Here is a 9,150-nt window from a genome sequence, read left to right as displayed (position 1 = left end):
AGATATCTATATTATGTATTATGTATTTATATATTATAGATATAATATATAATATTTTATATATATATTTATGTACAAGCTTTGCTTAAAAGCATTGGGGAACACTGAAGCAATGAGGAATTAAAGGGAAATAACAGAAAAAGGAAAACCATGTTGACAGGTGAGATAACACAAGGCAAAGGTGCTTTCCCTTGGGGTATCTGGCAATTCTTGACCTGGATCAAGAGATGGGAGACCCTGCGTCACCGCAACAAGCCTTGGCCTCTGTATATCTAATACATCCCAAAGTTTGAGAACCACTGAAATAAGATGATTAGCCCCCAATTCTACCTACCTAGGACAGGAGATGATGAAGTCTCTTTGGACATTGTTAACATCCTACAGTCTTTCCAGTTTTTCAAATATGATGCCCAGCTTCCAAAACAAAATTATCAGAAATAAGAACGACAAAACTAAAATGGAACACACATCCACACCCACACCCACACACACACCCACGCACATGGAAAACAGATAAGACAAAAGAAATAGGTCCAGAGATGGGGCCATAGGTGGTTTCGATGCTAGTTATTACAGAGTCTTTAAAATGTATGTAAGAGTTCTTAATACATCCGAAAAACAGAAAGGAAATGGAGAAAACGGAGAGGGCAGAGACTTTCACCAGAGAACTGGAATCCATAAAATAGAAATTCTAGACCTGAGAAATATGTACTATTAATAACTCAACAGATGACATAATCAGATTAAAGAGAGTCGGAAACAGAATTAGGAAACTAAAAGAGAGTGGAAAAAAATAAAATAAAATAAAGACTACAGCAAAAAGAATAGTATGATGGAAAATATTTTTAAGAATCTTTTAAAATAGGACAGAGTAAGTCAAAGAAAGTAAAAAGAGAAAAAAGATGAGAAAAAAGTGAAATAAGTAGTAAGATAATAAATAATGAAGTGAAAAAAACCCATAAAACTTCCAACATCAGGCACAAATGCAGGACATTATGTAATCTATAAATATTTCAAAAAATGAGAAGATATTACAAAATACATCAATAAATATAAAATTTTACATAAAATTTTTAAACTACAAAATAAAAAACACAATTTGCCAAAACTAAAACAAGAATTACAAAATTTGAATAGTACTATATGTGTTAAAGAAACTGTGCCTCTATTAACTAAAAAAACAATCACATACACAAAAAATTCTCCAGACACATGGAATCTCTATACACGGAAAGTTTCATAGGTGAATCTTAAGAAACATTTAAGAAAAAATTAACAGATATCTTCCACAAACTCTTCCAGAGAATGTGAAAAGAAGGAATACTCCCTACCATATTTTATTTGGAAAATATACCCTTTATACTAAAATCTGCAAAGTTGTTTAGAAGAAAAGAAAATTATGAATTAAATCTCTTTTATAAATACAAAAACTGAAATCCTAAAGAAAATAACAGCAAATTAAACCTACTGACATAAAGAATACATCTCAATCAAGTGGGATTTATTATACTAATGCCAGGTTGGTTGGAGTGATGAACCACATAAACCTCCTATACAATCTTTCACACACTCCCCTTCTGACATTGGCTTGCTGGGTGTCACTGCCTAAGATGACAGCAGAAGACACGTGTTGCAACTGGCGCTGCCTCTGCCAGCCTGTGACCCACCGTGAATGACTGCAAAGAATAACTCACTGTCACTTGAAAGAGCTCTGAGAGAAAATTAAGCTGCAACTATATTTAGGAAAAAAGAGAATGCTGATAGTTCTTGTCCATTTACTGCTACCACTTCCTTTTTCATCAATTCCCCTTATTCATTATACCTTACTGATTAAACAGGTCACATTTCATTATCAACATCTAATTCTTTTTTCTGATAAGCCCTTTATCTTGTCATATTACAGTTAAATCACAATTTGCTCAACTACATAATCATAAGAATCAACAGCAATTGTCATAAACACAGATTTTTATTAGTATGATTATAAATACATGTTTCATGGCAACAATCTATTTTAAGATAGTTTCCCATTTTTGTGGGAGCTATTTTAGTTAAAACTAGGTAATAATAATACATTTACCCGTTTAAGAAAATTCTTGTATTACACTACACTATAAACAAGCAAACAAATGAGGACATCACTAAAACTCATCACTTCGGAACTCCCATTCATGTCAAGTTATAATTCACAAATAGTATATTACTGTTTCATGTAAGGAACTAGGTAAGGCAAAAGCACCAACCCATTTACTAAATATTATTTTCATTGCTTTTATTTTCATTGCTCAAGATTTTTAAAATTAAATAGAAATAAATATTCTGCCATTTTATGTTTATAACCTAGTGGATCATCATAGGCAGTTCTTGGGATGCATACATTCTACCCTGGGGATATATGCAGTCAGATACACTAGTGTTATCCAGACAGTGCTTTATAAAACAGAAAAGCTAACATAAAATAGGCTACCATGGTCAAACAAATTGTGGAAATTAACAACATATATTCACACATTAAAAACCTCTGACAAACTCGTAAGTAATCTGTTTACCTTTAGTAAAACCAGCATTTTTTAAACTTATCTGATTAAATATTATTTTATTTCTCTCTTGACAATAACTATACTAATTTAAAAATTGAAGAGACTACCAAAAAAGTTTAAAGATCTTTAAAAATTAAGAGTTAATTAGCCTAAAGCAAAGCAAATTAACCTAGATGCCTTAAGTGAAGCTAAAGAAGAATATATTCTTTGGCCTACTTAATCACAAATTGAAAATAAATGTACATCATTTCAATTATAGTATAATCATTCAGTACCTATGGCTCTGAATAATGACATTAGTCATTAAAAAGTATTGGTGTACGGGCTGGGCACAGTAGCTCACACCTGTAATCCCAGCACTTTGGGAGGCCAAGGTGGGCAGATCACGAGGTCAGGGGTTCGAGACCAGCCTGGCCAACATAGTGAGACCCTATCTCTACTAAAAATTCAAAAATTAGCCGGGCATGGTGGTGGGAGCCTGTAGTCCTAGCTACTCAGGCGGCTGAGGAAGGAGAATTGCTTGAACCCAGGAGGCAGAGGTTATGGTAAGCCAAGATTGCGCCACTGCACTCCAGCCTGGGCAACAGAGCAAGACTCCATCTTAACAAGAAAAAAAGAAGTATTGGTGTGCTATTAAAAGTGTAAGACTATTACACTTGCTATACTTGCTATTTGCTGCTGTGCTTCAAATGCTATTTACCCTAGATATTGAATGTTCACTTCCTCTACATCATGCTCCAAAATTATCTTACTAGAGAGACTTTTCCTGACCACATATATAAAAGAGTACACCACTGATCAATATCCACTAATCACGCTTTATTTTTCTCATAGCACCTATCACTATGTTTTACATTTACTGTTCATTCCTATGTGCCCCAACTATATTGAAAGAGGTAGTGCTAGTACTCCACAACACTATGGCGCTTATTAAAGTGAGGAATAAAGGACATCAGAAAGATTTCACAGTTTGATAGTAAGTTCAATTTGAGAGGGTGAAATTTTACCTGACACTGAATATATGTACCTTAAATGGTGCTTTATATAGAATATGAGCTCAGTCAAAAAGCACTGAATAAGAAGAAATAGAATGGTCAAGATTTGAAGGCCAAACATATTTGGGAAGAGCGAAAGGTGTTTCCTTCTTCATCAAAGAGAGACAGAACTATTTTACATCAAAATAAAAATGTTAATAACATTATTCACAACCTGGTCTTCAAAAGGAGGCTCCCTGACAGGTTCAAGTAGATGTTTGCTGAATGACTGAATGAGAATAAAATCAATGTTCTTTTTCTGATACAAGCTAAGCATATAAATTAAAAAAATATTTTTTGGGTACGTTTCTCTATCTGTTAAATGAGGGAGATGGAATAAATTATTTCTAAGATACACTTCCAACTTCCAACTTTCTTAATACTATCTTATAATACAGTATGTTACAAACAGATCAATCAACCCTCCTTTGCTAACTTCAAAGTTACTAATGGCAATCATACAACCACAATGTGACACAACAGTCTGTTCACAGAAATAACCAAGTAGTCATACTAAAATTCATTTCAAGAATATACAGCCAAAAATTTACAGCCCATCTTTAAAGGAGTCAAGCCAAATTTAACCACAATGATAACTTTCTTTCAAAATGTCAAACCCCAAAACATCACTAGAAAGAGATGACAAAGGCAAATGTCCTCACCTTAAATAAAACTACGGAAATTTTAAGCAAAAAGAGACTTCAAAAGTAAACTATTCCAATATGTTCATTTTATAAATGAAGATACTGAAGCCCAGATAAGTCAAAAAATTTGTTCAAAATCACTAAAATGATTGTGTGCCAGGTATTGTTCAGTAAGGGCACAGCAAAGCCTAAACTGGATCTCCTGATAGCCACTCTAATGCTGCTTATTTGAAAATAACCTATCAAAAATCAAGCTATTTGAATGTATTCTCATTCCCTCATCAACATGTATGTTTTCTGTATATAACTCAATAAAACACAGAATCACATATCATATTTCATACATTGTGGTGAAGCAAAGACACATAACTAGTCATGGTCTATAAAATTTGAAATATTCATTCATCAATTTATTACTGCTAACCAGAAGTTTTCATCTGACAAAACTGATCCAAAGGTGCTTTTCAAAGGTAAATGTAAGCACATTCCAACCGATCCTCCTCTACCCCATAACTGCTCCTATCCCAACTGCTTCTTAGCTAAAATGATTAAATATACCTAAGTCTCATACTCTTAATATGCCTGGACATGATGAGTATTCAAGAAATTTTTCAAAAGATACACATGTAAACAAGGAACCATACAATCAACAAATAAAGGTGCTTTCCAAAACAGTGAAATATTAACCAAAAAAAAATTTTGGTGACCATCACTGGTATATTGACAGCAAAACATGATATGAACATCTGAATCAAGACTTTCCTTTAAAAAGCTCATATTCTATTTTTGTTGGTAATTACCAAGCCAAATAGAACCTCTACTAATACTTCTAAGAAATTAATTCATGCATAGCAACAGGATCCTCTGCTACACGGATGGTTAAAAGTCAGCATTTAATTGCATTTAATTGATGTGTTTGGAATGAATTATTACAGTGATGTTAAAAAGAAATTCCAAAGATCAACTAACCACATTATATTCCATCTATCAGAAAGCAGCTGCCTCTCCCCTTCCAAATTATTTGGTCAAGAGCCAGTCTACAATTAGCCTACCAGAACATTATTGCAAACAATATCTGATTGAGAAAGGTTTTCCAATATAGGCTTCACCACCACTTTTGTGGAAGCCACAAGATCACATCCCTTTCACAATAACTAATCAACTATATTGGAGAAGGCAGACACAAACACCTCCAGATATTCCAAAAGGAAATCTATAGGGCAAGAAATCAAAATAAAGATGGTGGCTAACATACAACCCATACATGAAAACATTCTGAATGAGAAATGGTACAAAATTACCCCTCCCAAAATTTGAAAAATCCAACACACCTAAATGGCCTAATTATAAATGCCAGAGTAGTGCAAAAAAGATAAGATTATACCGTATGTGCATACCATCAGCACAGAAGAAAAACAACAAAACAACACCTCTTCATTTCTCATCAACCACACCACTTGACAGCTGCAATAAGCCTGGTTGTTTTTCCTAAACGAGCCATAATCCTTGCAACGAAAGTAGGTTTCATGAGCATAACACAGCATTATGAAACAGAAGTCTTTCCCGTAGAATAAATGTTTAGTCTCCACCTCCCCATTCTGTCTTATTTCTCAGTCTCTCTATACATGTAGTAACAAATAATAGCACATGACAGATCCTTCAAAATCAAACCCAGTCTCAAAAACTAATTCCATAATTTAGACAAATATAAAATGGAAGAAAAAAACAAACATGATAAGAATCAGTCTAAAAGTATAAATATTACAAATGGAAATAAAGAATTTTGCCATAGCAATCTATCTCCAATACTAAAATGGATGCCCTTAATAAGATTGTCCCTCTAGAGTAAGATAACCAAAATCTCAAAATACTAATTTTAATCACTGTTCCTATCCCAATAATGGCTGCCTTAACACATGGCATGAATTTCATGGCATGCAGAATCCAAAGCCATCAGCTTTGCTGAATCCTCTCAATCAAAAACAAGATTAAAAAAGCAAACTTCTCCTGGAATTCTCCTAACAGATACAATGAAGAAGGTATGCAAAGGACCTCACAATCTACTCATACATGCACAGAAGTAATCAATTTTCCTATATCTTAATTGACAAACCCCAGACATGATATTTTCACATCCATGTCTAAGGCAAAACACTAAGGAAATAAATTAGTGCTGAGCAAAAGAGGAATGAATAAACAGGTCACACTAAATTCATCACCCTGAAGATGAAAACAACTACTCAAATGAAATTCATAAGAGAAGATGATATGTTTACAACAGTGCCATGATTGTTGCCATTGTCAATTCTCCATTAGCACAACATGTCCTCTACCAATCACATTCTGTTAAAGAATGAAGGCCAAATCCTGCACAGCCTGAGAAAAGTAGTCTTTTGCGAAACCCCAGCTGAGATCCTGGTTAATTTGTTGATTGGATTGGCTCTGTTCCCACTGCTACTTCAGTGTCGCCTTATTAAGTGCTCCAAGAAGAAAGAAACTCCACTCTGCATCAGATTCAGTTTATTGGCATTAGATTCAGATTATTATTTATTTTTAGCTTTGTTAAGATCTTCAAAGGCATGGAGCCTTGAAAGGCAGATGCTCAAAACTAACTCAGGCCAAGCACAGGAGAAAAAAAAAAAAAAAGGAGAAAGAAGGAAGAAAACTATGTAGGAAAAGGGGCAAATATCAAGGAAAGGAAGGACAGGGAGGGAAGGAGAAAGAGGGAGAAAAGAGGAGGAAAAAAGGAGTGGCGGGGGGAGAAGGGAAGAGCAGACAAAGTTTGCAATCCTAAGACCAGCTGTGCCTACTTGCATGGGACAATTACAACAAATCCTCCCTACTTTGTGGTTATAGCAAGAAACAATTTCTAGTCACTGAATGTTAAAGAAAGGGTCTATAACCTATATATACACAATAAATCTACCTCTTGTTTTCCTTGTGTGTGTCTTGCGGGTGGCCTCATTCCTGTTTTTCCGCCTTTTGGGAGGCCAAGGACGGGCGGATCATTTTGTTTGCGTCAGGATGATTCGTTGTTTCATCCTGGTGTTGTCTTTCTTTTGGTGAAACCCCTCTTTTACTAAAAAATTCTCTTATAGACCGGCGCGGGTGGCGCGCTGTTTTTTAGTTCCCATACTTGGGAGGTGAGCAGCTTGAGAACGGCTCGTAAACCCGGGATTTTGTGTTTTGCAGTGAGCTGAGATCCGGGGGCCCACTGCACCCAGCCTGGCCGTTTTTCAGAGCGAGGACTCCGTCTTCAAAAAAAAAGAAAAAAAATCTAAAACACTCTAGAATTCTTAAAATATTGTGTGACTTTCCCCATTTTAAGTCTGGTCTCCAAAGTTTGATTATATTTTAACCCCAGAAGCAGAAAGGAACTTTCCAGTAACACAGCTTCTCAACACATTTTAAAATTTGATCAACAAAAGGAAAATGGCTGAATACTAAAATCACTTTTAATGTTCTTGTCATTTATCTACATAGTGAGTTTTTCTGTTCACAGTATTATTATATTTGCCTTCACATATTTAAATATATTAAAAGTGGTACTTGTAGTGGGTTGAATTATGACCTCCCTAAAAGGTTTGTCCAAGTCCTAAAACCTGGTAGCTGTGCATGTAACCTTATTTGGAAATAGTGTATCTGTAGATACAATTAGTTAAGAATCGTAAGATGAGATCATCCTGGACTTAGGATGGGCCAAAAGTCCAATAATTGGTATTTTTATAAGAGAAAGGAGAGGGAGATTTGAGACAGAGATGTAGAGTAGAAAGGCATGTGAAGGAAGAAGTAGAGGATGGAGTTATGCTGCCATATGCTGAAGAATATCAGGCACTAATAGAAGCTGGAAGAGGTAACAAAGTATTCCCCCTAGATCATCTGGAGGCAGTATGACCCTGCCAAGACGTTGATTTTTAAAACTCTGACCTCCATAACATAAATTTCTGCTGTTTTAAGCCACTAAGTGCATGTAATTCATTTTACTGTACTTCACTATACTGTGCTTCATAGATACTGCATTTTTTACAAATTGAATGCTTTTAAGTTCAGGAGTACACGTGAAGGTTTGTTACATAGAAAACTTGGGTCATGGGGGTTTATTTTACAGACGATTTCATCATACAGGTATTAAGCCTAGTACCCATTAGTTGTTTTTCCTGATCCTCTCCCTCCTCCCACTCTCCACCTTCCAACTGGCCCCAGTGTGTATTGTTCCCCTCATGAATCAGCACTGTTTTTCCAAAAGTTGTGTGCTCACTCTGTGTTCTCTGTGTCAAATATTGGTAATTGTAATATTTCAAAATTTTTCATTATCAGTTCACCTATTACAGTGATCTGTGATCAGTTATCTTTGATGTTACTATTGTTTTCAGGTGCCACAAACTATGCCTATATCAGATGGCAAACTTAATAAATGTTGTATGTGTTTTGACTGAACAACCAACCATTTCCCCATCTACCCCATCTCCTAGAGCCTCTCTATTCCCTGAGACACAATAATATTGAAATCAGGCCAATTAATAACCCTATAATAACAGCTAAGTGTTCAAGTGACAGAGAGAGACACATGGCTCTCACTTTAAATCAAAAGCTAGAAATGATTAACCTTAGTGAGGTAGGCATATGAAAAGCTAGAGCAGCTAGAGGCTGACTCTCAGGTCAACAGCCAAGTTGGGAATGAACGCAAAGGACAAGTTTTGGAGGAAATTAGAAGTGCTACTCCAGTGAACACACAGATGATAAGAAAGTGACACAGCCTTATTGCTGATATGGAGAAAGTTTTAGTGGTCTGGGAAGAAGAATGAACCAGCTGCAACATTCCCCCCTAAGCCAAAGCCTAATTCAGAACAAGGCCATAACTCTTCAATTCTGTGAAGGCTGAGAAAGGTTAGGAAGCTGCAGAAGACAAACCTGAGGTTATCAGAGATTGGT

The sequence above is a fragment of the Rhinopithecus bieti genome, unplaced genomic scaffold, assembly GCF_001698545.2.
Source record: "Rhinopithecus bieti isolate Rb0 unplaced genomic scaffold, ASM169854v2 scaffold_7884, whole genome shotgun sequence".
Lineage (NCBI taxonomy): Eukaryota > Metazoa > Chordata > Mammalia > Primates > Cercopithecidae > Rhinopithecus > Rhinopithecus bieti.
The sequence above is the reverse complement of the archived record's forward strand: the minus strand, read 5'-3'. Positions refer to the sequence as shown.